Below are 27,183 nucleotides of genomic sequence, written 5' to 3'. Positions count from 1 at the left end.
TATATTGATTGCGTTAGGAGCAAAAAAGAAAAGAGAAAGGAGTAAGAAAATGACAGGGCTCTTAAAAGATATAAATGACCTGGAACAGATCCATAAAAACAGAATAACATGTGAGATAAGACAGAAGATAATAGGAAAGAAGAAAGAATTGGAGATATTAATGGAAGAAGAGATGAGGAGAGTACTTAATAAAGTTGCAGTGGAGAGGTACAGATGGGGAGATCGTCCAGGAAAATATATAATGAAGGCCCTGAGAAAAAAGAAAACTAGAAATTACATAGAAAAAATAAGAAACCCCAAGGGAGAAATGGCTCACTCTACTAAAGAGATTGGGAAGGTGTTTGAGGAGTATTACAATAAGTTGTATAATATTAAGTCTCAAAACTTAGTAAATAATAGTGAAAATGAGAACAGAGAAAAAAGAAAGGCATATCTAAAAAATGCAGAACTACCAAGGATAGATAAAGATCTATTGAAATCCCTGGAATTAGAAATCACACAGGAGGAAATAAAAATAGCACTAAAAGACACTAAGGTGGGGAAAAGTCCTGGCCCGGACGGATACACCGTGAGGTACTATAAAAAATATAGTGAACTATTGATACCAAAGTTGAAAGAATATATGAATGCCCTGGGGGGAGAAATGGAGATTAGACAGGAATCCCTACAAGCTCATGTAACACTTATACACAAGGAAGGGAAGGATCCTACTCAATGTTCAAGTTATAGGCCAATTGCACTCCTAAATGTAGATACAAAGTTATATGCGAAGGTCTTAGCAAATAGGATCAAAGACTTAATGCCAGAATGGGTCCAGGGAGACCAGGTTGGCTTTGTGTCAGGGAGGGAGGGTAGAGATAACGGAATTAGAACTCTGTTGTTGATCCAGAAAGCTAAGAAAGGGAGAACCCCGGCAGTGATTCTCTCGATCGACGCTGAAAAAGCTTTTGATAGAGTAAACTGGAGCTTTATGATGGACACCCTAGAGATCATGGGGGTAGGTAGTAGAATGAGGGAATGGATAGGAAAATTGTATAAAATGCCATCCGCGGTTATTTTGGTCAATGGTGAAAAATCGGCACCTATAAGGATGTCAAATGGCACTAGACAGGGATGTCCACTGTCCCCTTTGTTGTATGTGTTAACATTGGAACCCTTACTAGAAACAATTAGGAGGAATGCAGATATAAAGGGAATACAAATAGGGGAAACGGAACATAAGGTGGCAGCTTTTGCAGACGATCTGTTGTTCTATGTGGGTAATCCTAGGATAACACTCCCGAATTTAATGAAAAGCTTAAAGGAATATGGAGAAATATCAAACCTAAAAATCAACCTGACAAAAACTGAGATCTTGAATATAAATCTCCCGAATGGTGAGAAAGAAAAGATAAAAAAAGAATTCCCTTTTACATGGAGAGATAGAGAGATAAAATATTTAGGAGTCAAACTTTCTGCTTCATATTCAAAATTGTATAAATTAAATTATATTTCCCTTTTAAACGAGATTAAGGAGGAACTGAAGAAATTGGGAGGAGGAATCCCCTCCTGGTTAGGACGAATAAATCTGATAAAAATGATAATTGTACCCAAAGTTTTGTATAAATATCAAATGATCCCAATAAAACTCCCAGAAGCATTTTTTAAAGAAATTAAAAGGATGATAACAAAATTTATATGGAAAAATAAAAAACCTAGAATATCGTATGATTTGATAAGTAGACGAAAAGAGAGAGGGGGACTGGGAGTGCCAGACTTTGGGAGATACTATAATGCTGTAGTTTTAGCAAGAATTTATGATTGGACACACAATAAAAGGGGGAAAAGATGGGTAAAGATAGAGAATGACTTGAGCGGAGTTGACCTGAGTAGAAACATATGGGCACCAACACAATATAGAGGTTTAAAAGAAACCACGAGCGTGTTTACATTGAACGTTTTAAGGGTTTGGGATAATTTACACAAGTATATGCACTGGGATTTTAATTCACAATTAATGTCACTAAGGAATATAGAATACTTCCCACCAGGTATTGAAGGGAGTATGGGAAAATGGATTAAAAAGGAAGACATTCAACTAAGGGATATTATGGACGGAAAGAAGTTGAAAACATTGAAAGACTTAAAAAAGAGTGGAAGGGAACTTTTTATTAAGATTGATGAGTGGAAATATCACCAATTAAATCACTTTGTTGAGAGTCTTCCGAAACCCATAAGAGGGAGAAAGGAGTGGAACATGTTTGAGAGGTTACTGGAATCACGGGGAGACGGAAAACGGGGCACGGCAAAAATGTATAAAATTCTTACCGAGTTAGCTACGGAATTAAAACCAAGCTATATAGAAAAATGGGAAAGGGATTTAGGAGTGGAGATAGATGAGGATAAACAGAGGAAGATATATAGATTCACGCACGAGAACACTAGTATGAGAGAGGTGGAGGTAAACTATAAAAGTTTAGTAAGATGGCACATTACACCAATTCTAGAGCACAAAATAGATATAGAGAAAACACAAGAGTGTTGGCGTGGTTGTGGAAAGATTGGTACATGGTTTCACATCTGGTGGGAGTGCCCAAGGATACAAAATTTTTGGAAGATAACAGTCAACTTAATTGAGAAAATCTCAGGAATAAAGATAGGATTAGACCCACAAGTGTGTTTACTACATAAAACAGATTTACCAGTGAATAAATATAAAAACTCGGGTATATGGTACTTTGTGAACGCAGCGAAGGGGTTGATACCCAAATTCTGGCATAGCTTGGAAGTTCCGAAAGAGAAGGATTGGGTAGAAAGAGTAAATCAGATTAGTAGGATGGAGAAACTATACTATACCCAGGAAGATAAGATGGAGATATATAACAGGAGATGGGAAAAATGGGAAGATTTTGTACACCATAGGAATATATATGAAGAAATGCCAGGAGAAGATTCTTAATTTTATATAGATGGAAGTAAGAGAAAAATGCAGAGTGGGAGGGAGGAGGGATGGGGTAGGGCATAAGGGTAGAGGGAAGGGAAAGGAAGAAAAAGGAGGTAACAGAAAGAAAATAAGAGTAAAAATATTATATGAGAATGTAGATGAAATGCATTATGCTCTTCTTTCATGTTCCCCTGTTTTTTTTTTTTTTTTTCTTTTTTTTTTTTTCTTTTTTTTTTTTTCCTTTCTCTTTTTATATGTAATTATAAATGTGAAAATTTAATAAATATTTGAATAAAAAAAAAAAAACACTAACAATACAAACATAAACGCAGTGCAATACTAAAACATAATACAGTGCAAACAAACCAAACCAACCACCCACAGATAACAGTACATACAAGCAAGCGTCGTCAGGCAGGCCGGGTCAATATCAATAGGGAAGGTAGGTACAGGGGGAGCAAGCGGAGATGGGTCGGGGTCACAGGCCAGGTTCAGCAGGTAGCTAGCAGCGTAGTACAGAGGGTCAGGCAGAGGGATGGTCAGGGTCACAAGCCAGGGATCAGAACAGGTAGCAAGCAGCGTGGTACAGAGGGTCAGGCAGAGGGATGGTCAGGAGCGAGCCGGGATCAGAGCAGGAGAAGTCAGCAGCGGTTCAGATCAGGCAGGGTCAGCAAAGGAACAGAAACAGGATGCAGGACAGATACAGGGCCCAGGACAAACACAACACCAAGGCAGAGTCTGCAAGTCTGGCCATCCCTTAAATACACCAGTATCATCAGTTCCAGGTGTTAGCTGGCTGAAAGGTTGAGTCTCTGATTGCTGGGAGCACCCGCTGGCCAGCCCTGTTACTGCAGATCAAAAGGCAGGTGAGTCCCACCATTGCTGGCCAGTCCATTCCTGACACTTCTGTTCCTCAGCAGGGGCGGACTGACCATTTGGAAACTCGGGCACTGCCCGAGGTCAGTAGGGGGCCCCATGAGATGCCCCTGGTACCTTTTTCATAGGCTTTTTTGAGTTTGGACACAGGGGCCCCATGATCCCCTATTACCCGGGGACCCCATGAGTTGTCAGTCCGCCCCTGTTCCACACTGTATTACATTGTTGTATTTGGTTAGATATGCTTTGATTCTGATTGCTATTTGCTTGCTGACTTCCTCACGGAGGAGTAAGGAGGCAGAGCAGGTCTCCTGCACTGGATCACTTATTTAATACATGATCCAGCCATTCCAGGTAGTTAGTCCATGTCAAGGTCCTACCTTTCTTCAGAGCTTGTGCATTCCATGTGCTGGCGTCCATCTTGGGTTTCTGCAAAGCATGGTGGGAACCTTCATGCCTTCAGGCTTCTGCGGCTCCTCCTCAGAAGGGTGTGGTTCATCACATTTAAGCCTGCTGTCTGCAAGTGCTCTCTGCATTCGTGTCTTGTGTGTTAGTGTTGCTATAGCTCTGTTTATACTCTCGTGGCTCTCCTGGAAACTGACTCGGCTTTTGACTAGACCATTCTCTGCGTTTTCCATTGATCTGACATCCCGTTGCTGAACCCGGCCTGTGACCTGTTATTCTTGTCTACCGTTCTGTACCGTTTGTCCCGTTGTTATCGATCCAGCCTCCCCGACTACGCTTTGTCTGATCTGGTTTCTACCAGCTACACGCCATTGGCGGTGGCCATTACCGCAGCTGGGGTGTCTTGGGGGCCGCGACCTGGTTCCTGGCTGCGTCAAGTCCATCCCCAGCATCAAGGGCCCTGGTGAAGGGCAGCCTGGGACTTAGACTCCGTGCCCTGAGGGACTCCGGTCTGTGGGTGGTGGTTGTCGTCAGTCGGTGCGTGACCCTGCCACGAGGCCTGCCTGTCCGTTCCACAGCTCCTGCCCTGACAGTCCAGGTGATTAGTCACAACACAAGCTGATCCTCTTCCTCAGTGAAGAAGAATACAGGACAGAGCTCTGTGAATGTAAACAACACAAAGCTCTGTCCTGTCAATGGGGATGTGTCAGTTTTTGTTTCCCTGCAAAGCAGGAAATAAAAACCAGCACATCCCTTAGTTAAAATTGCACACAGTAAATGCACCAAGCTCTGTTAGGCACACAGTTAACCCTTTGATTGCGCCTAGATGTTAACCCCTTCCAAGCTAGTGTCATTCGTACAGTATCAGTGTATATTATTAGCAGTGATCATGTATTAGTGTCACTGGTTCCATCAAAGTGTCAATTAGTGTCAGTCCCGCTAAAAGTTACTGATCGCTGCCATTACTAGTATATAAAAATAAATAAATCAAAATTCCAATATATATATACCATAGTTTGTAGATGCTTTAAATTTTGCACAAACCAATCAATATACACTTATTGGTTTTTTTTTTACCATATATATGTATATTTATCCTAACTTTATGAGGAAATTAAATGTTTTACATTTTCTTATTGGACGTGTTTCATAGCAGAAAGTACTTTTTTTTTTTTTCAAAATTTTCTGTCTTTTTTCGTTTATATAACAAAAAAAATAAAAAAACCCAGTAGTGATCAAATACCACCAAAAGAAAGTGCTATTTGTGTGAATAAAAAGATATTAATTTCATGTGGGTATACAGTGCTGCATAACCGCACAATTGTAAGTTTAAGTAATGCAGTGCCAAATAGCAAAAATTGGCCTGGTCACAAAGGGGGTAAAATCTTCCGGAGGGCAAGTGGCTATGCTAGTGTGGAGCCAGCCTGTCCTCGCCTATTGTTTACTGTTGACCAGTCTATTTTACTACAGTAACATTACTTAGAAACCCCTCTAAGACCATATCTCATAAACTTAGAAAAAATGAATTCAGAGTTTTAAACCCATAATTATTCCTGGATTTCAGTGCTAATTGGCCACTTGTACAAGGTGTTTCTGTGCCTGATATATTTAATTCTGATTGTGTAGAAAATGTTTCTTTGCATTAAAATTAAATGCATATTTTAAACATAAAAGATCTTATTTATCATAAGATACAGCAAAGTTTTCCTAGCCTGAAAACACTTACTACCCTTTACATTAGCCATAATTGTAAAACAGTCACACAGCATTGAGCCACCTCTAGCAAATAAGGGATTAATGTTCTGCTAAGCTAATTTTATTGCCAAATTCATGGCATGGAAAATAAATAAAATAAGTAATAGCTTATCTCCCTGCGCCCAGTGGCATGTGGACAAAATGCCTTTGAGGTGGCAACAGGATAGGGGGAATTACATACCTGCTGGGAGGTTATGTCCGATCTGCGATTCTCTGCAGGACAACTGAGTGGGAAGTAGGGAGATTTTAATGAAAAATAAACCATAGAAAGGCTATTAAAGGTGTAATAATTAAAGGATATGGGGCACATCCTGGATTTAATTTCAGTTTAAACAGAAATGGGGCTTAGGATCACTGAAAAGTCTTTCATGGTGGGGCAGATGTATGAAATGTCAAATCTCACAACACTTTCTTTGGCTACGCTGGGCCCCTTCCAGTATATAGACATAAGATGTGCCACTTGATATCTGCAGCACATTATTAATGACAGTCTCTCTTAGAACCACAGTTATGTTATTGGTGCAAAATACTGCACCACACTGGCATACAAAGGACAGCAGTACGAATGACATTTAATATATCTGGCCCATGGATTCTTTCATTTGTTTTCTATATGTCATTACAGCATGCTGTATAATATACTGTTCTGACCAAGGCATCATGTACAAGAAGGAAGCATCATTTTCTAAAAAATACTTATCTTCTCTCACTTGGTTGTCCATGCTGAGAGAAATTGTACAATAAAAATCTAGAAGCAGAGCAAAAATCCAAAGTACTCAGCCAATTTTATATAGATGTTTTTTGTCTAATATGCTTCTGCTATTCTAATGTTAGCTAATAGCAACGATAGCTAATTATTGTGCTAATTAAAGTGAATAATATCAGCAGAGGAGTCCCTGGGTGACCTCACCCTAGAATTCATGGTGCATGAATTCCCTTATCCTGTAGCCACAGTTCGGCAGATGGCACCCATAGTTTCTAAAGCAGTAGTAAATTTCAACAGAAAGAAAGCAAAAATGGGCCCCTGGGCTGAAAAGTCATAGTACCGCATACTAGCACATTAGGACAGACTTACCATAAAACAAAGCACTCCAGCGCCACGCTTTCACGACTGTTGGTGTTTCCATCTTCACCTGGTCTTTCTACGGATTTCTGGACTCCAGCCATTTGAATGGCTGGGCCATGATGACATCGCTTCTGTGCATGTACACAGGCATCACGGTTGTGGCACAGCACTCTCAATGGATGGCATATTCCAGTATGCCATCCATTCAGAGTGCAGTCTACATGTGCCGAAGACATCACATGGCCTCTACAAATGTGAATGTCTCCAAATTGGTACACATTTAGGCAATATTTACTGTATCTATAAATAGGCCTTATTATAGGCTTACCTGTAGGTACAAGTCATAAAGCAGACTTTATATGTAAAGAATGTGGGGCAATAAAAAATACTGACCTATTTTAAAATGTAGAATGGTAAATTTGTTATTAAATAGGGAATTGTATATTTATAAGATGTTTAAAATTCAATGTTAGGTTTTACCATTTCACTTGGCAAGAGATAATTAGGTTGCCAAAAAACTCCTATTTTGTGCCAGTAACCCTTCCTGGACAATGTGGATGCTGGGGAGCTTATGCTTGTCAAAAGCAGAAAAAAACAACACCTAAGATAAAAAGCTTAACATATCGCAGAGTACCAGTCCTCAGATAGGGTGGCTGTGTTAGTTCTCACTTTGAAGGCCAAGAACATTTTTAGCTAGTAGGAAAAATAGCTGTTGGTCCAGAAATGCAGTGTCCTTGTCACTTCCTGTGAGCTGAAATGAAAAAAAAAATGTTATATTTCTTCGGTAAACTACTAATCTTACCATCTCCCGTGTAATAAAAAGCAACAAAGGCAGACATGCTTGAAGTCCAGCCTGGGTGACAACCATGTCTTTCTCCATGGATACAGTGCAGGAGTATGCACAGCCATCCAGGGACAGGATGTGAGTTATTTGCAGAATAACCTGGCAAATTTATGGGAGGGGGGGAAGGTTAAAAAAGAAAAACTAATGCAGACACCACACATATGGACTGAAAAGCTGCAATATACAGTGTTACACTCCTATTGTTTGTTTGGTTTAGATAAACCATATCTATGGTCAACATTTAAAACTACACACATATATATATACTGTATATATATATATATATACACACACACACATATATATATATACACACAATGTATTCATTTCCACAGTGAATTTCAATTATTTCTAGCTCACATCTATCTGAATGATCTGAACGATCTTGAAGTTTGCAGGCATACTTTGTTAAGATCCCCACACATTCACTTCCTTGAATTCTGAGACACATATTCGCTATACCCTGTGAGTAGGTACTGATTGCACATTATGTAAATGACTGTATCTTATATATGGTGCCAGTTTGTGTGCCAGTAAATTCGGTCATTTTCCTACCTCTAAAGGAGTTTAGCTTACCAATAGGTTGCGCCTCAATGTAGTATTAGTCCACCTTAGTAGGTTCACCTATTAGTGAATATGAGTTTAAACATCTGCTCCATATTTTATAACCACTGAGTGGAGCTATGATTTGTTTCTTTACACCCTCAGTGGTTTATTATTGTTTTCAATTGTTATGTGGTTTTCCAACATTAGATGGAGCTACTTCTATCCGTATTTTTAAATTGATTAACTTGCAGGTGTGTTTCCTGCTCTTTCCTGCAATTTTTGACCAATCATTGTGATCCTCTGGGGCTTCAGGTCCTATATAAGGAATGTGGAAGGGTGTCACTTGTGATGAAACGCGTAGGAAGGAGCCACATACACATGCTACCACGCATGCGTGATCAGCCGGTGGCCATTTTGGATGCTGGAAGGATTTGATTTTTCGTTTGTACATGCTTACCTATCTTTATCATCATGTGAGTGCAATCATGTTTGAAATAAAATCTTATATTAAGGATTTTACACTATGTGGAGCAATCTTCTTTTGCATGTTTATGCCATGTGTTTGGGGTCCCATTCGGTGCAGTTATAGCTGTCCTAATTAGTGATAATTTGGCATTTCTCTCTTGTGGATCCAGAGGATGATTCAGCTTTCCAGTCTTTCTGGTTGTTATACAGCAAAGCGCGACTGACCACTCTTAACAGGGGGTCATACTTTTCTAGTAAGCCTTTTATGTGAGTGGCTGGTGACACATCAACTATCCTTGAATTTGTTTCTGTTTCATCACATCCTTTGGGGACTTTTTTCTTCATTTGATTTCTTATGGACAAAGTTTTTTTTTACTAATTATTTGGAACTTTTTTCACTAATTGTTTTGTGATTTTGTTAAGCACTGCACTTTATATGTATATTATTTCTGATTGCCTGGTATCGGGGTGTAGTGTTCAGCTGCTATTTATTTGCACTTTATACTCTTAGCGCAAATTTATATTCTAAATTCCTCTTAATACCCTGTTTCCACTAAAATAAGACCTACCCCAAAAATAAGACCTAGTACTATTTTTGGGAATTGCTAAAGTATAAGACCTACCCTGAAAATAAGACCTAGTCGGAACATTGTGGAACGCCATTCCACCACCTCCGGCATTGGCCCTGCACACACCCATATCTACTGTCTCTTATAAACACAGAAGTGCGGCTGAAGTGACAGCACCATCCGCTCCCACAGTACCTCCCTACCTCTGTACTCACTGTGGGACAGGGAAGGAACAGATATCTGCGGGTGCAGTGCGCAGTGTGTTTAGGGGCGGGGCACCTCCTCCTGCAGCCTAATGCATGGAAGCCGATTCCCCAGGGGTGATCGCTGGCCATTGGGGAAGAGGCAGAGCGGTGAGTAAGTGTGCTTGGTGCACTGTGTAGGAAGATAGGACCCGAAACGGGAGTTACTATAGAGAGGGGCTGGCTGCTGACAGCTGTGTTTTGCAATGCTAGCTAACCATATGAGGTCAGTGGAGGGGGAGGGGAAGATGTGCAAAAGTGAGCTGCAGTCAGGTGTTGCAGCAGTAAATTGAGTCAGGTGAGTTGCAGACAGGGTGCATAGGTGAGCTGCGGTTCGGGGAGTGCAGAGGTGAGCTGAGTTGCAACCCACCTCTGCACCCCCTGGTCACAGCTCAGCTCTGCACCCCCCTGGCCACAGCTTGCCTCTGCACTCCCCAGCCACTGCTCACCACTGCATCTCACATCTGCAAAACGCCCCTTCACCCTGTCTGTGGCTCATATCTGCTCCCTGTTTAAAACTCACCTGTCAAGTCAAATCTGCAACACCTGACTGCAGCTCACAACTGTCATCAGCCGGCCCTCTCTATAGTAACCCTCATACACAACTGCCTGCAGCTCACCTCTGCACCCCCTGTCCACACCTGGACATTTAAAAAATAAAACCTACCCCAAAAATAAGACCTAGTGTTTTTTTGAGCCCAAAAAAATATAAGACAGTGTCTTATTTTTGGGGAAACACGGTAGTTAGTGTTTGTATTGATATTGCAATGCTAATGCTATAACATGAAAGTATGCTGTGGCCAAATATTTCTTTTAATATTAATTTTATGCATGGAACTTGCCTTATATGGGATACTAAAATATTATATAAACTTTAACATGTCAATATAATTTCATTAATAATTTTCAATCTATCTAAATGTGCAGCTTTCTTTAAAGAGAAACTTCAGTCCTAATTTACAAATTAAAAGAAAAAACATGTGACGGCCAAATATATTGTTAATGACATTTAGGGAGTTAAAGTGGTTGTAAACCTCAGGCATGAAATCTGAACAAAGCACATACAGTTAGGTCCATATATATTTGGACACAGGCACAATTATAGATTTTTTCAGGTGTTTACCAAAACATATTCAAGCTATCAGGTTTAATTTGAGGGTATGTACATCCAAACATCAGGAAGAGTTTAGGAATTACAGCTCTTAACAGTAGCCATCCCCCTTTTTTAAGGGACCAAAAGTAATTGGACAATTGAATCAAAAGCTGTTTCATGGCCAGGTGTGGGCTACTCCATTATTTCTTCATCAATTAAGCAGGTAAAAGGTCTGGAGTTGATTCTAAGTGTGGTATTTGCATTTGGAATCTATTGCTGTGAACCTACATCATGCGTTCAAAGGAGCTGTCAGCTGTCAATCCAAGTGAAACAGGTCATTGTAATGCAGGCCATAGATGGGTTGAAAACCGGACGTTTTTTTAACAAAAAACCAAAAAATCGGTCGTTCAATAGGCCGACGTTACCACCAACCGTAAACAAAAATTGGCCGATTTTGGTCCCGTCTACGGCCGGCATTTAATTACTTCTGTCCCTGTAGAGAGCTCTGCTATTATATTTGATATTAAAAAGTATAGCGGTTGCAACATTGTACAGTGAGGAACAGAAGTATTTGAACACCCTGCGATTTTGCAAGTTCTCCCACTTAGAAATCATGGAGGGGTCTGAAATGCACATTGTAGGTGCATTCCCACTCTGAGAGACAGAATTAAAAAAAAAAATTCAGGAATTCACATTGTATGATTTTTAAAGAATTTATTTGTCTTGCGCTGCTGAACATAAGTATTTGAACACCTAAGAAACAGCAAGAATTCTGGCTCTCAAAGACCTGTTACTGTGCCTTTAAAAAGTCCACCTCTACTCCACTCATTAATCTAACTTAGTAGCACCTGTCTGAGCTCTTTAAAGACACCTGTCCACCCCACAGTCAGTCAGATGCCAACTACTACCATGGGCAAGACCAAAGAGCTGTCAAAAGGCACCAGAGACAAAATTTTGGACCTCCACAAGGCTGAAAAGGGCTACGGGCAATTGCCAAGCAGCTTGGTGAAAATAGATCAACTGTTGGAGCAATTTTTAGAAAATAGAAGAGGCTAAAGACGACTGTCAGTCTCCCTCGGACTGGGGCTCCATGTAAGATCTCACCTCGTGGGGTATCACTGATGATAAGTAAGGTGAGGAATCAGCCCAGAACTACAAGGGAGGAGCTGGTCAATGACATGAAGAGAGCTGGGACCACAGTTTCAAAGGTCACTGTCGGTAGAACACTACGCCGTCATGGTTTCAAATCATGCATTGCATGGAAGGTTCCCCTGCTCAAGTCATCACATGTCCAGGCCCATATGAAGTTTGCCAATGACCATCTGGATGATCCAGAGGAGGCATGGGAGAAAGTCATGTGGTCAGATGAGACCAAAGTAGAACTTTTTGGTCTAAACTTCATTTGTCGTGTTTGGAGGAAAAAGAAGGATGAGTTGCATCCCAAGAATACCATCCCTACTGTGAAGCATGGGGGTGGTAACATCATGCTTTGGGGGTGCTTTTCTGCGAAGGGGACAGGACGACTGCACTGTATTAAGGAGAGGATGAATGGGGCCATTTATTGTGAGATTTTGAGCAACAACTTCCTTCCCTCAGTCAGAGCATTGAAGATGGGTCGTGGCTGGGTCTTCCAACATGACAACGACCCGAAGCACACAGCCAGGATAATCAAGGAGTGGCTCCGCAAGAAGCATATCAAGGTTCTGGAGTGGCCTAGCCAGTCTCCAGACCTAAATCCAATAGAACATCTTTGGAAGGAGCTGAAACTCCGTGTTGCTCAGCGACAGCCCCGAAACCTGACAGATCTAGAGGAGATCTGTGTGGAGGACTGGGCCAAAATCCCTGTTGCAGTGTGTGCAAACCTGGTCAAGAACTACAGGAAATGTTTGACCTCTGTAATTGCAAACAAAGGCTTCTGTACCAAATATTAACACTGATTTTCTCAGGTGTTCAAACACTTATGTTCAGCAGTGCAAGACAAATAAATTCTTTAAAAATCATACAATGTGATTTCCTGAATTTTTTTTTAAATTCTCTCTCTCAGAGTGGGAATGCACCTACAATGTAAATTTCAGACCATTCCATGATTTCTAAGTGGGAGAACTTGCAAAATCGCAGGGTGCTCAAATACTTCTGTTCCTCACTGTATCTATTTGTATCCATTTCGGATACAGATGTTTTTATTCAGGTACAAATAGATACATTGTTGCAACTGCAATACTTTTTCATGTCAAATATAATAGCGGACTGGAATTCTTCCTCTTCTTCTTCTTCTTTTTCTGCTACTTCTTTTTTCTTCTTCTTTTTCTTCTTCTTCTTTTTCTTGCAAAATAGGCCAATTTTTTTCCAACTTTACCAATCAAAAAAAATGTGCCAAAATCCAGAAAAATGGCCGACCATTAACGGTGCGAAAATTAGCCGATTTTTTTTGTCGGCCGAAAAATCAGCTGATTTTCGACCCATCTATGGCCCGCCTAACACTTCAAAACAAAACTGGATGTTCTTACAGTTGCTGTTTTTGGCTTTTGATGTTTTTTTCTATAGCCAGTAAACTCCCCAGCATGTTATCCTATGTGTCCAGGCACACATAGACTGTAATCAACATTTTTTGGCAGGGGCGTTTTTTGGCTGGAAAAAAACCCCCAGAACTAGTGGATTTCTAGAGGAGTTTTTTAGCTGTACAAACGCTCTAATGCTGAAAAACGCAGCAAAATGTGGTAAACCGCAGCAAACTGCGGTAAATCGCAGCAAACCAGTGTTTTTGGACTTTTTCTGACAAAAAAGACCCTTCTAAAAAGCACAAATGTGAAAAAATTTAATAAAAGCGTCAAAACACTGCTAAACGCTAATACAAAAATGCTAAAAACCGCTGAAAAACTCATGTTTTTAATGTGACTTTACACAGCTAACGTTTCCAGCATTATAAAAACGTCCCGTGTGCATGGAGCCTAAGTGTTGTTTCTCTCTGCTGTCTAGTTTCTCTGTTATTAGCATGAATCACGTCTTACCGGTTTTCCTGACACCAAGAGGTAAAAAGGTTACAAGAGAGGAATCTCTAGCACATGTCCCTTTCCTCCAATCAGCTCTCCGAGCTCTTGTGTAACTGCAGCTCCCCACCCCCTGCTTTGTGAGTCTGAAAAATCATTTTCATCTCTGAGTTTTCTAGGATGTACAGGACAAAAGGCTGCAAATAAACACGTACAACTTATGTAGGAGGCCAGCCACTTCACTGGGTATAGGCAAGGGTTTACAACCACTTTAACTTTTCACAATATGCTATCTTTAACCAGTGATTTACTTTTAATGCACTCACCTGTCCTGACAGCGACCATTTGTACTAAGGTCAACTGAAGCCAGTGCCTGTTCTCTTCCCTGGGGAGAGCCTTTTTTTCTGACTCTTGTGCCTGAAGCCTCTTGGAATTTGTGACAATGCAGAATAAAGTCTAAGGCTAGGTTCACACCTATGCAGTTTGCGTTTGATCCGTTTCAGCAGTGCTTTTTGTAGTGCGTTATACGTTTTTGCACATGCGTTTTTGACGCATTTTTTATGCCTTTTGTGTTTTTTTGCACTACATGCATTTCTATAGTGTCTCTATTGAAGTCTATTGAACCAAAAACACAATGTTTTGCATTTAAAAAAGTCCCTGAACCTGTCCAAAAAACGCACTGGGTAAAAATTCAGAGATGTGAACCTGTCCCATAGGAAATCATGTTAAATGGACTGTGCATTTCTGCAAAATGCAAAATACAAAACACAAGAGAAAACACATAGGTGTGAACCTAGACTAAGTCACTTGCCTAGGTGAAGAAAGAAGGAAGTGGAGCAGGAAAATTAATAAAACAGGTATTTAGAGACCGAAAAAAAGCTTTATTATATCCAATTATGTTATAAGAGATGGAGGGAATTACTACCGAAGGAACTTTAAAAACAGACTGAAGGTCTGATTTGACCACTTCCCACTGGCTGCATGCAGATATGTGGCCTCTTGGTGGGTGGGCTTTAACGGTGATCTGCCACATATGTCCATCCAGGGGCAGACTGACAACTCATGGGGCCCCTGGGCAATAGGGGATCATGGGGCCTCTGTGTCCTTGCCCAAACTCAAAAAAGCCTATGAAAAAGGTACCAGGGGCATCTGATGGGGCCCCCTACTGACCCTGGGCCCTTGGGCAGTGCCCAAGTTTCCAAATGGTCAGTCCACCCCTGTATGCATCCTTATGTAAACACATTATTGTGCTGAGATCATGCACTCCCAGCACAGTAACCGATGGGTGCAAGAAAGATCCCAATGCAAACTTGCAACTGAGAGCTTTCCAATCATGTGACCGCTATGACTGCCAATCACAGCGGTCACATGATTGGAATGCCCGCCTCCACCTTCCAGCATTTAGAACCTCTGAAAGGGCTTGGAGGTGGCGGTGGAGGGAAGGGGATAAAAGAATACCTGGTGATCCTGCCATTATGGTCCTTAATAAGGTACTTCCAGTTACAGGAATGACAACACTGTCCTGGTCTCCCAATCATCCTTTTGTCTTTTCACCTTGTCACATTTGCTTCTGGTGCACACCACAAAGTTTGTGCCGATGCCTAATAAGCAGTCATTTTACACCAATCAGGAAGTCTGCCCTGAAAAAATGGATAAGAGAAGTGAAAACAATATTTCTACCAAAAAATACACGTTTCATATAATGCAAGGGTTACATTTTGAAAGAAGGCTCGTTCTGCGTCTATTTAAGTTTGTCTCGCTTCTGATGTATCTCTGCAAACAAGTTAAAGTTTGATATGAAACACTTCATAAATATCAATTACAGAATTATTAGTACAAGCTCATATAATTACCTGCTGCATAATTAAATCATTACCTACTCCTGCCCTCCGCATACATTCATACACTTCTATTCCTGGCTCCTGTTCTCTTATTGCAAAGAAGGCACTGATTGCAGCTGATTGTACAGAGGAAGGGAAATGCTATGCATGTATTATGCTTCCTGCGATTAGGTGGTTTTTGCATAGAAAGTAAAGCCAGGTGGGATTATTCCAATGAGTATTGGGGAATAGTTGGATGAGTTTTACTTTTCTATATTTGTATTGATTTGTACAACTTTTAAAACTGAAAATGGGAAATGTGTACCTTCACTACTGCATTCTGCATGCAAAACAAGTACCCAGATCTTTATATGGATCACAGGAGGGCAATAGGAAGAACTTGTATGACATTTCTAATATGCGCGGAGTACCCAACAGCACTTGGTGCACTAATGAGAAGAAACACTGCTCTTTAATCTGGACATGACACAGGAGAGAAGCAGATTGCTTTTATTTAACACCTCCAAGACTGCTGGATACTTAGTAGAAACTTAGTAGAAATAAAGCACAGTTTTTATGTTCGCTTATAAAAACCTCAGTTTTCATGCCTAACCAAGAACTTGCCGGGGGAGAAGATAACATATTACTGTACAACTTTACAACTGGTAAACCACAAGGTCAAGACATCTGACCACATAATATTCAACCCCAACAAGAACTGACTTTAGTCACACATATCTACAAAATATATACAACACTACAGAAAAAAATATCAGCATTAATATTAGATTTGTACATAAATGTATATCCAGGTTTAATAGCTGGGGATTAATAAAATGCTGTAAATATTTGAATCAACAGAAGTTGCAAGAAGAAAACAATTTCTACTTACATATCCCTAAGTTCCCAGTGGTTTTAACATTTTTCAGGATTGCCACTCTGCCTTAAGTAATTCTACTTCTACCAATAAACAAAAACCAGGCTCTAATGAGCCAACTGCAAAACCTTTCTAGCTACAGAGATTCCATAATATTGCACTTTCCTTAGGTTCTCTAGCATTCAGGATGTTTTTTGTGTTGGTGTGCAGTTTATATCATACTTAAAGCGTTACTAAAGACTATATTTTAAATTAAAATAACAAACATGTTATACGTACCTACTCTGTGCAATGGTTTTGCAGACAGCAGCCCCAAACCTCCTCTTTCTGGGTCCCCTACCAGCGCTCCTGGCTCCTCCTCTTCAGTGTCTGGCCCACATAGCAAGCGCTTGCTATGGGGAAGATGTGTGGGCTTGGCTTTCTCCCCTGCTCCCTCCTAGCTGGATTTGATTCACAGCAGCAGTAGCTAATGGCTCCTGCTGCTGCTTCCATATCCAATGAGGAGAAAGAGAGAGGGCAGTGATGCCGTTCTTGGTCACACCACTGGATCGAGTTCAGGTAAGTATTTGGATAGGGCTGGGGGGGAACTAATCTTGGAAGGTTTTTTATCCTTAAAGTAGTTGTAAAGGCTCAAGGCTTTTTACCTTCCTGCATTCTATACAGGAAGGTAAAACACCTTCTGTGTGCAGCCCCCTTAATAACTACTTGAGCCTCAATGTGATCCAGCAATGTGCATGAGAGCTTCGGCCCTCCTGGGACTCTCCCTCCTCATTGTCTAACCTCTGGGGATATCTCCCCAAACCCTGGTCACTCACCACCTCACTCACCCACTAGACACCCTCCTACTCCCACGAACCGCCGCAACCCCCTCAACCTTATACCTGTCCCCCTCCTCCCCGCATCCACCCCTCCACTCTCGGTTGCACTCCCGAACGCCCGATCGGTTTGCAACAAGCTCACCACCATCCATGACCTCTTTATCTCCCACTCCCTCAACCTCCTAGTGGTCACCGAAACCTGGATCCAAGCCACTGACTCCACCCCTTCTGTGGCACTCTCCCATGGAGGTCTCATCTGGTCCCATTCACCCAGACCGAGCGGTCGTAGAGGCGGTGGGGTCGGCGTGCTCTTGTCACCGCTGACCACCTTCCAGGTCCTCCCAAACCCCCCCTCTCTATCCTTCTCCTCCTTCAAGACCCACTGCATCTGACTCTTCTCCCCCACCCTTCTGAGGATTGCAGTAATCTATCGTGCTCCTGGACCCCTATACCGCTTCCTTGACGACTTTTCCGCCTGGCTACCCTTCTTCCTCTCCTCTGAGCTAACCTCCATCATCCTTGGAGACTTCAATATCCCTGTCAATGTCAACAACCCGGCTACATCCCAACTCCTCCACTTAACCTCTTCTTTTGCACTCACACAGTGTACACAGTCCTCCACCCACACTGACGGGAACACCCTGGATTTCGTTTTCTCCCATCTCTGCACCCTCCACAACCTCACAAACACCCCTTTCCCTCTCTCTGACCACAACCTCATTACGTTCTCTGTCTCCCCGTCCTCAAACACCTCTCCTCCCCAAATGTCAAACCATCACCAGCCGTAACCTCCGCAACCTGAACCCGGCCACTCTCCACTCTGCAGCTGACCATCTGTACGACAGTATCCTTCCACTGTCATGCCCTGACCTGGCCACTACTACGTATAACGACTCACTGTCAGCTGCCTTAGACTCCTTAGCACCCCTAACCACACGTAGCATTAGACCCCAACTGCTTGAACCCTGGCAGAATGACCACACTGAAAATCTTAAACGACGCAGTCACACGCTGGAACGATTATGGCGCAAAACCAAATCCCTTTGAGCGTTCTCCCTCTACAAATCCGCCTTCCTCACCTACTCCTCCTCCCTCCATGCCGCCAAACAAGCCTACTTCGTAACCCTCATCAACACCCTCTCCACCTGTCCTCGCCGGCTCTTCTCCACTTTCAACTCCCTACTATCTCCCGCCCCCCCCCCCACCCCCACCCAGTACCTCACTCACCGCCCAAGAGATTGCCAATCACTTTCAAAACAAGATTGACGCAATCCGTAAGTACATCGCCAATGCTCAACCTACCTCCCCACCTAGCCTCCCTCCCACTATAACCCCATCAACTCTCCCCTCCTCTGACCTCGCCACCGCCCTACCGCCCACCACACCTAACATCCCGCACACTATAACCTCCCCAACACTCCGCTCCTTCAGCCTTGCTACCACTGAGGAGGTCACTAAGGTCTTCTCAGAAGCCCGCCTCACCACTTGCCCCCTATACCCTGTCCCCACACAACTCCTCTGGTCACCCTCCTCCTCCATCCTACGCTCCCTCACCCACATCTTCAATTTCTCATCTCTACTGGCGCATTCCCCTCCCCCCTAAAGCACACGCACATCACCCCCATACTCAAAAAACCCTCCCTGGACCCCACCGACCTGAACAACCTTAGACCCATCTCCCTGTTGCCATTTACTTCCAAGCTCCTTGAGCGCTTAGTCTACAATCGCCTAAGCGCCTACCTCACTGACAACAACCTTCTCGATCCACTACAGTCTGGCTTCCATCCCCTACACTCCGCCGAAACCGCCTTACTCAAAATCACTAATGACCTGCTAACCGCCAAAGCTAATGGCCACTACTCAGTCCTCTTACTCCTCGACCTTTCTGCGGCCTCGACACAGTTGACCACCCCTTCCTCCTTAATAAACTACACTCCCTCGGCATCAGAGACTCCGCTCTGTCCTCGCTCTCCTCCTATCTATCCCAACGCTCCTTCAGCGTTACCTATAACGCTGCCACCTCCCCCTCTCTCCCCCTCTCTGTTGGGGTCCCCCAAGGCTCTGTCCTTGGGCCCCTTCTCTTCTCCATCTACACCTCCTCCCTCGGCAAACTGATACACTCCCACGGCTTAAACTATCACCTCTACGCCGATGACATGCAAATTTACCTCTCCACCCCTCGCCTCACCCCTTCAGTCTCTGCCCATATCACCCACCTACTGAACGACATATCAGACTGGATGTTGCTCCATTTCCTCAAATTGAACCTTTCCAAAACTGAGCTCCTGATTTTCCCCCGAGCTCGCGCCCCCCCTCCATCATGACCAACAACGCCACAATCAGTCCCACCCCGCAAGCCAAAGTCCTAGGTGTCACTCTAGACTCAAACCTGTCCTTCCAATCCCATGTCCAATCGTTGGCAAACTCATGCAGGCTCCACCTCCGCAACATCTCCAAAATACGTACGTTCCTAACCCCAGACACTACTAAATAACTCATTCACACCCTTATTATCTCACGTCTGGACTACTGCAACTCCCTTCTCACCGGCCTGCCTCATCACAGACTATCCCCGCTTCAGTCTATCCTGAACTCAGCGGCCAGACTCATCCACCTTACAAACCGCTCCGCTTCTGCCACCCCCCTCTGTCATTTCCTTCACTGGCTCCCGATTGCCCAATGCATTAAATTCAAACTACTAACACAGACATACAAAGCCATTCATAACGCTGCCCCAAACGATCTCACCGACCTGATACCCAAATACCACCCAACCCGTACTCTTCGTTCCTCACAAGGCCTCCTACTTTCTAGCTCCCTGGTCTCCACCTCCCACGCCCGACTGCAGGGCTTCTCCAGGACTTCCCCCATCCTCTGGAACTCACTACCCCAATCCATCAGACTGTCACCTACCCTCCTCACCTTTAGGCGCACCCTGAAAACCCATCTCTTCAGGGAAGCCTACCCTGCCCTCACCTAACAGCCGATCTCCTCCACTCCTCCTACCACTCCATCCCCCACAGCCACTTCCTCCTGTACCACTATCCCCTCCCTCCTAGATTGTAAGCTCGAAAGAGCAGGGCCCTTGACCCCCTCGTGTTTTGTTTTGTTACTTTATTGTCTCATGTTCTGTCCCCCACTATAATGTACAGCGCTGAGCATACCTTTTAGCGCTATATAAATACTGTATAATAATAATAATAATAATAATTGTCTGACACAAAAGAGGGAGTCATTGGCTCCCCCTGCTGTCAATGATAGCCAGTGAGCCAATGAGAGAGGGGAGCAGGGCCAAGCCGCGGTTCTGTGTGTGAATGGATACGCAGAGCAGCGGTTCAGGAGCAAGCCTGCTTGTGTGCCCCCATAGCAATCTGCTTGCTCTGGGGGCACTCAGCAGGAGGGAGGGGCTAGGAGCACTGTCAGGGAACCCGAGTAGAGAAGGATCAGGGCTGCTCTGTGCAAAACCACTGCACAGAGTAGGTAAGTAAACATGTTTGTTATTAAAAAAATGCCTTTAATATCACTTTAATGCTGAGAATTAGAGATGAGCGAATCGAACATGACGAAGTGGAATTCGTTCCGAAGATTTGGAAAAATTTGATTCGCGACGAATCCGAAGATTAGCAAACTTCGGATGCACGAATCGAATTTTCCCAAAAATGGCGGCGACATGTGTGGCGACAGGAGAAAATGGACAGAGAAGATGGGGCGGGGATCTCTGGGAAGGCGCGCAGACAAGGCGCGCTGACCCATAATGCATTCATGAGTCATGAATCATGACATGTGATCGCATTAGCCAATCAGCAGCCAGCCAGCACTGTGTAATGGTGGAGCTATAAATCGCGGCCATCTTAGAATTCTCCATTAGCCTCCGGTCATTCAAGAGAGACAGACCTGTCTGTATTAAGGGACAGAGTTAGGGCCACAGAGACTTTAGGGCCACAGAATCGTTACTCAGGGACACAGAATCGTTACTCAGGGACACAGAATCGTTACTCAGGGACACAGAATCGTTACTCAGGATCACAGAATCGTTACTCAGGGACACAGAATCGTTACTCAGGGACACAGAATCGTTACTCAGGGACACAGAATTGTTACTCAGGGACACAGAATCGTTACTCAGGGCCACAGCTATCAAAGAATCGAAAATTTAAAGTGACATACACCCTTTTTTTTTTTGGTGGCTGTTGTGCACAGTTGGTGCTGCAGTTTGCCGATTGTGCAAAATAAACTGACTTTCTGCTTCACAACCACCATTGTACGTTCAAAGAGTTAGATCCATTTACACGCCGGGTGGCGGTAATATTTTTTGGGTGATTAGTGCATTCCAGTGACAGAAACGTACAGTTTCCAGCCAACGGCAAGCTGCAATTGACCGATTGTGTACAATAAACTGACTTTCTGCTTCACAACCACCATTGTACGTTCAAAGAGTTAGATCCATTTACACGCCGGGTGGCGGTAATATTTTTTGGGTGATTAGTGCATTCCAGTGACATAAACGTACAGTTTCCAGCCAACGGCAAGCTGCAATTGACCGATTGTGGTAAATAAACTGACTTTCTGCTTCACAACCACTATTGTACGTTCAAAGAGTTAAATCCGGTTTTATTTTTGGGGTGCTTATTGAATTAAAGAGTATGTCAGACAACACGCAGAGGAGTGGCAGAGGAGGCAATGTTTCAGGAGCGAGCAGACGTGGCAGCAGAGGAAGGGGTCGAGGCAGCACTAGTCGCAGCCAGAGGCCAGTGCTCCCGGTGTCATCCAGCGGTCGTGTCTCCACCGACAACCCTGCCGTCATCGATTGGTTGACTCGGTTGTCTTCCTCTTCCCAGGTCACCTCTGACACCTACAGCCAACGGTCGGTGGGTACGTCAGACACAACCGTTAGTTGGCATGGCCCGGGAGCAAGCCCACTGAAATCACGTGTCCTCGACCTGCCCCTGTCCTTTGGTGTTCCCTCACCAAGCGAAGTATTGCATGCTGTGGGCTCAGCCCCACTGTACAGTGAGGAAGAGCTAACAGAGGGCGGTCAGGAACGGGGGGAGACATCCGCCTCTTCAGCAGCCAGGCGAAGAAGTACTGGCGAGGAGAGTGGCTCGGTAGCCGGTCTAGAGACAGGTCTGTCTCCTGACCCACACGCAGCCGAGGGGGCTAGTAGTGACGCGGAGACCCTAATTGATGATGATGAGGCTGATCGCACTTGGCAGCCTCGTCGTCATCAGGCTATTGCTTCCGCATCATCAGGAGAAGAGGGTGCCAGCTTGCCAGCGAGCAAAACAGTCGGTGGGTTGCCCAGGAGGCAGCAGGGTCGCAGCAGTGTCAGTGGAGCCAAACGGCCACGGAGTAGAGCACCAGCTCCACTGCAGCCTACCACCACGGCCAGTAGTGGTGCCAGTGTGCACGGAGGAAGTAGCAGTCAGCCAGTGAGGAGTAGCGGGGGCAAAGTTTCCTACTCGGCGGTGTGGCAATTTTTCGTCACGCCGCCCGAGGAAGTAAACGTAGCCGTATGTCGACTATGTGGCCAGAAAGTCAAGCGTGGCCAGGGGGCCAATGTTGGGACTACAGCGTTGCGTCAGCATATGCAGCGTCGCCATTCGGTGGCCTGGGAAAACCGTCATAAAGATACGGCGGTTCTGCCTGCCCCAGCCCCCGCTCCATCACCTGCTCCGTTACTTGCTCCGTCACCCGACGTCAATCGCCCTCTATCAGCCAGTCAAGGCTCCAACACCTCTGCTGAGGGGAGTTGTCGCTCGTTGGCATCTTCCGCTCGTTCAGATGCTCCTTCTCCTGCTACTCCTCTTCACGGATTCCGTCAGCAGTCTTTCTTGGAATCCGTTTCCAAGAGACAACAGTTTGCGAGCACGCACCCGACGGTGCAGAAGCTGAACGTCCTCCTGTCCAAGTTGCTGGTGCTGCAGTCCCTCCCTTTCCAAGTGGTGGACTCAGCACCTTTCCGAGAAATGATGGCTTGTGCCGAGCCACGGTGGACAGTGCCAAGCCGGCATTTCTTCGCCAAAAAGGCAGTGCCAGCCCTGCATTCACATGTAGAAGAGATGGTGGGCCAGTCTTTGAGCATGTCGGTCTCTGCCAAAGTGCACGGCAGCGCCGACGTGTGGAGCTGTAACTACGGTCAGGAACAGTACATGTCATTTACGGCCCACTGGGTGAACGTGGTGCCGGCACAGCCGCACCAGCAACTTGGACAGGTCGTGCCGCTTTTGCCTCCACGTTTGCATGTCCTTGGTCCAGCAAAGATGTCCACCTCTACCACCTCTTCTTCCGCCGTGTCCTCAGCCGCCACCCCCGTGCCAAGTCCCATTACGCGACCGGCATATCACATGTGCAGGGCGCAACGGTGTCACGCTGTGCTGCACCTGGTATGCCTTGGCGAACGTAGTCACACAGGGGAGGAACTTCTGAGTGTAATGAACAGAGAAATCGACAGATGGCTGTCTCTGCGCAAACTGAAAATCGGAACCATGTTGACCGACAACAGAAAGAACATGGTGTCTGCTCTGCGTCAAGGAAGGTTGTGCCATGCGCCATGCATGGCTCTCGTGTTCAATCTGGTTGTCAAGCGGTTCCTAAAATCCACCATCCCACTGCAAGACATCCTTAAAATGTCACGTAAACTTTGCATGCATTTCAGCCATTCCTACACCGCAAAGCACACCCTCCTTGAGCTGCAGCGGCAGAACGGAATTCCACAGCATCGCCTGATCTGCGACGTTGCAACAAGGTGGAATTCAACCCTACATATGTTAGACCGCCTTTACGAACAGCGAAAGGCCATCACTGATTTCCTGATGTTACAAGCGGATAAAGGTACTCCCCTGTGTAACTTAGATGTCAGCCATTGGCAGCTCATGCGTGACACCTGCCGCTTGCTCAGGCCCTTTGAGGAGGCCACGCTATTCGTGAGTCGGCAGGACTATGGGATGAACAACGTCATTCCTCTGTTGCACGTCCTGGAACAAATGCTGTTAACAATGGCTGGTCAGGGTGCGGTAGACGTGGCGCACAGATCTCAACGCCACATGACCCCTGTGGGGGCAGGACAGGAAGAAGAGGAGGAGGTAGAGGAGGACATTGGTGCTCAGGAATTATTGAATGAAATGGGTGGTTTTTCCACTCAGCGGACAGGAGTGGAGGAGCAGGAGCATCTGGTAGAGGAGAAGAAGGAGGAGACAGAGGACCCAGACGCACCGTGGCAGTATGCTGTGGAGATGGAGGCAGGGAGTCCCTCGCATTCCTTGGCACAAATGGCCCATAGCATGCTCGGTTGCTTGCGTAGCGACAGCCGAATAATAACCATCAGACAGAGGGATGACTTTTGGCTGTCCACCTTGTTGGACCCTCGCTACCGTTCAAAAATGGTGGCCTTTTTCACACCTGCTGAGAGGGAGGCCAAAATAAAATACTATAAAAACCACCTATGTAGTCATGCAGTATATAGCCCTATCGGCCACTTTTTGGCATCCAGTTGCTGTAGCCCCCATCACCACACTGTGCCACGGGCCCCTGTACCGCCTTCTCATACTGCTGCCAGATACATCCTCTGCCATGTGCGTCTTTGTCGTCTGCTCACGCTGCTGGGTTCCAGTTTTAAACCTAGGCCTGTGTATGGCTTCCAAATACTGCTGCCTCCACCGCCACCCTGCGCCATATGCCTCTGTCGTCTGCTCACGCTGCTGACGGCTTCCGCTTTTTAACCTAGGCCTGTGTATGGCTTCCGAATACTGCTGCCTCCACCGCCACCCTGCGCCATGTGCCACTTTCAGGTCTCCTTACACTGTTGGTGGGTTCCATTTTGTGATAGGGTGCTGTATGGCCTTCCATTGCTGCTGCCTCCACCGCCACCCTGCGCCATGTGCCTCTGTCGTCTGCTCACGCTGCTGACGGCTTCCGCTTTTTAACCGAGGCCTGTGTTTGGCTTCCGAATACTGCTGCATCCACCGCCACCCTGCGCCATGTGTCTCTGTCGTCTGCTCACGCTGCTGACGGCTTCCGCTTTTTAACCTAGGCCTGTGTATGGCTTCCGAATACTGCTGCCTCCACCGCCACCCTGCGCCATGTGCCTCTGTCGTCTGCTCACGCTGCTGACGGCTTCCGCTTTTTAAACTAGTCCTGTGTATGTCTTCCGAATACTGCTGCCTCCACCGCCACCCTGCGCCATGTGCCACTTTCAGGTCTCCTTACACTGTTGGTGGGTTCCATTTTGTGATAGGGTGCTGTATGGCCTTCCATTGCTGCTGCCTCCACCGCCACCCTGCGCCATGTGCCTCTGTCGTCTGCTCACGCTGCTGACGGCTTCCGCTTTTTAACCGAGGCCTGTGTTTGGCTTCCGAATACTGCTGCATCCACCGCCACCCTGCGCCATGTGTCTCTGTCGTCTGCTCACGCTGCTGACGGCTTCCGCTTTTTAACCTAGGCCTGTGTATGGCTTCCGAATACTGCTGCCTCCACCGCCACCCTGCGCCATGTGCCTCTGTCGTCTGCTCACGCTGCTGACGGCTTCCGCTTTTTAAACTAGTCCTGTGTATGTCTTCCGAATACTGCTGCCTCCACCGCCACCCTGCGCCATGTGCCACTTTCAGGTCTCCTTACACTGTTGGTGGGTTCCATTTTGTGATAGGGTGCTGTATGGCCTTCCATTGCTGCTGCCTCCACCGCCACCCTGCGCCATGTGCCTCTGTCGTCTGCTCACGCTGCTGACGGCTTCCGCTTTTTAACCTAGGCCTGTGTATGGCTTCCGAATACTGCTGCCTCCACCGCCACCCTGCGCCATGTGCCTCTGTCGTCTGCTCACGCTGCTGACGGCTTCCGCTTTTTAAACTAGTCCTGTGTATGTCTTCCGAATACTGCTGCCTCCACCGCCACCGTGCGCCATGTGCCACTTTCAGGTCTCCTTACACTGTTGGTGGGTTCCATTTTGTGATAGGGTGCTGTATGGCCTTCCATTGCTGCTGCCTCCACCGCCACCCTGCGCCATGTGCCTCTGTCGTCTGCTCACGCTGCTGACGCCTTCCGCTTTTTAACCGAGGCCTGTGTTTGGCTTCCGAATACTGCTGCATCCACCGCCACCCTGCGCCATGTGTCTCTGTCGTCTGCTCACGCTGCTGACGGCTTCCGCTTTTTAACCTAGGCCTGTGTATGGCCTTCAATTGAAGCTGCTTCTGCTCCGCCACTCTGCCATTGGACTCTTGATAGTCGTCTCCCCACGCTGCTGCTGGGGGGACTTTTTAACATAGGCCTCTGTATGGCCTTTAATTGAAGCTGCTTACGCTCCACCACTCTGCCATGGGCCCCTGTACCGCCTCCTCATGCTGCTGCCAGGCCCGTAATCTGCCATGGGCCCCCGTACCGACTCCTCATGCTGCTGCCAGGCCCGTAATCTGTCATGGGCCCCTGTACCGCCTCCTCATGCTGCTGCCAGGTCCAGAGTGTGTCATGGGTCCCTGTACGGCCTCCCATTGCTGCTGTCTCCATCGCCACACTCTGCCATGTGCCACTTTCAGGTCTCCTCACACTGCTGGTGGGTTCCATTTTGTCATAGGGTGCTGTATGGCCTCCCATTGCTGCTGCCTCCACCGCCACACTGTGGCTCCACACTCTGGTTTTGGCCCCGTGACTGCCCAAATGAGTGAAGTGTGCGGTGATTCTAAGATCGACGGCACTCATCTGCATGTCATACTGACTGACAGTATTAGTTCTCTTCCCCAGCAGACTCCAAGGGCATTTAAATTAAAGGTACAGTGTTCTGCACTAATATAAAGGCTCTCTGAAGCCTAGAAACACCCTTTTTATAAGTTAAATTCGCAGCGAATATATTCGGCACAAAGCGAATTTAATCGGCGAATTCGGCGAATCAGCCGAACCGAATTTTTGAAT

This window comes from Staurois parvus, unplaced genomic scaffold (genome assembly GCF_062004578.1).
Source record: "Staurois parvus isolate SC_StPar_1 unplaced genomic scaffold, SC_StPar_1.0 ptg000476l, whole genome shotgun sequence".
Classification (NCBI taxonomy): domain Eukaryota; kingdom Metazoa; phylum Chordata; class Amphibia; order Anura; family Ranidae; genus Staurois; species Staurois parvus.
Note: the sequence above shows the minus strand (reverse complement) of the source record.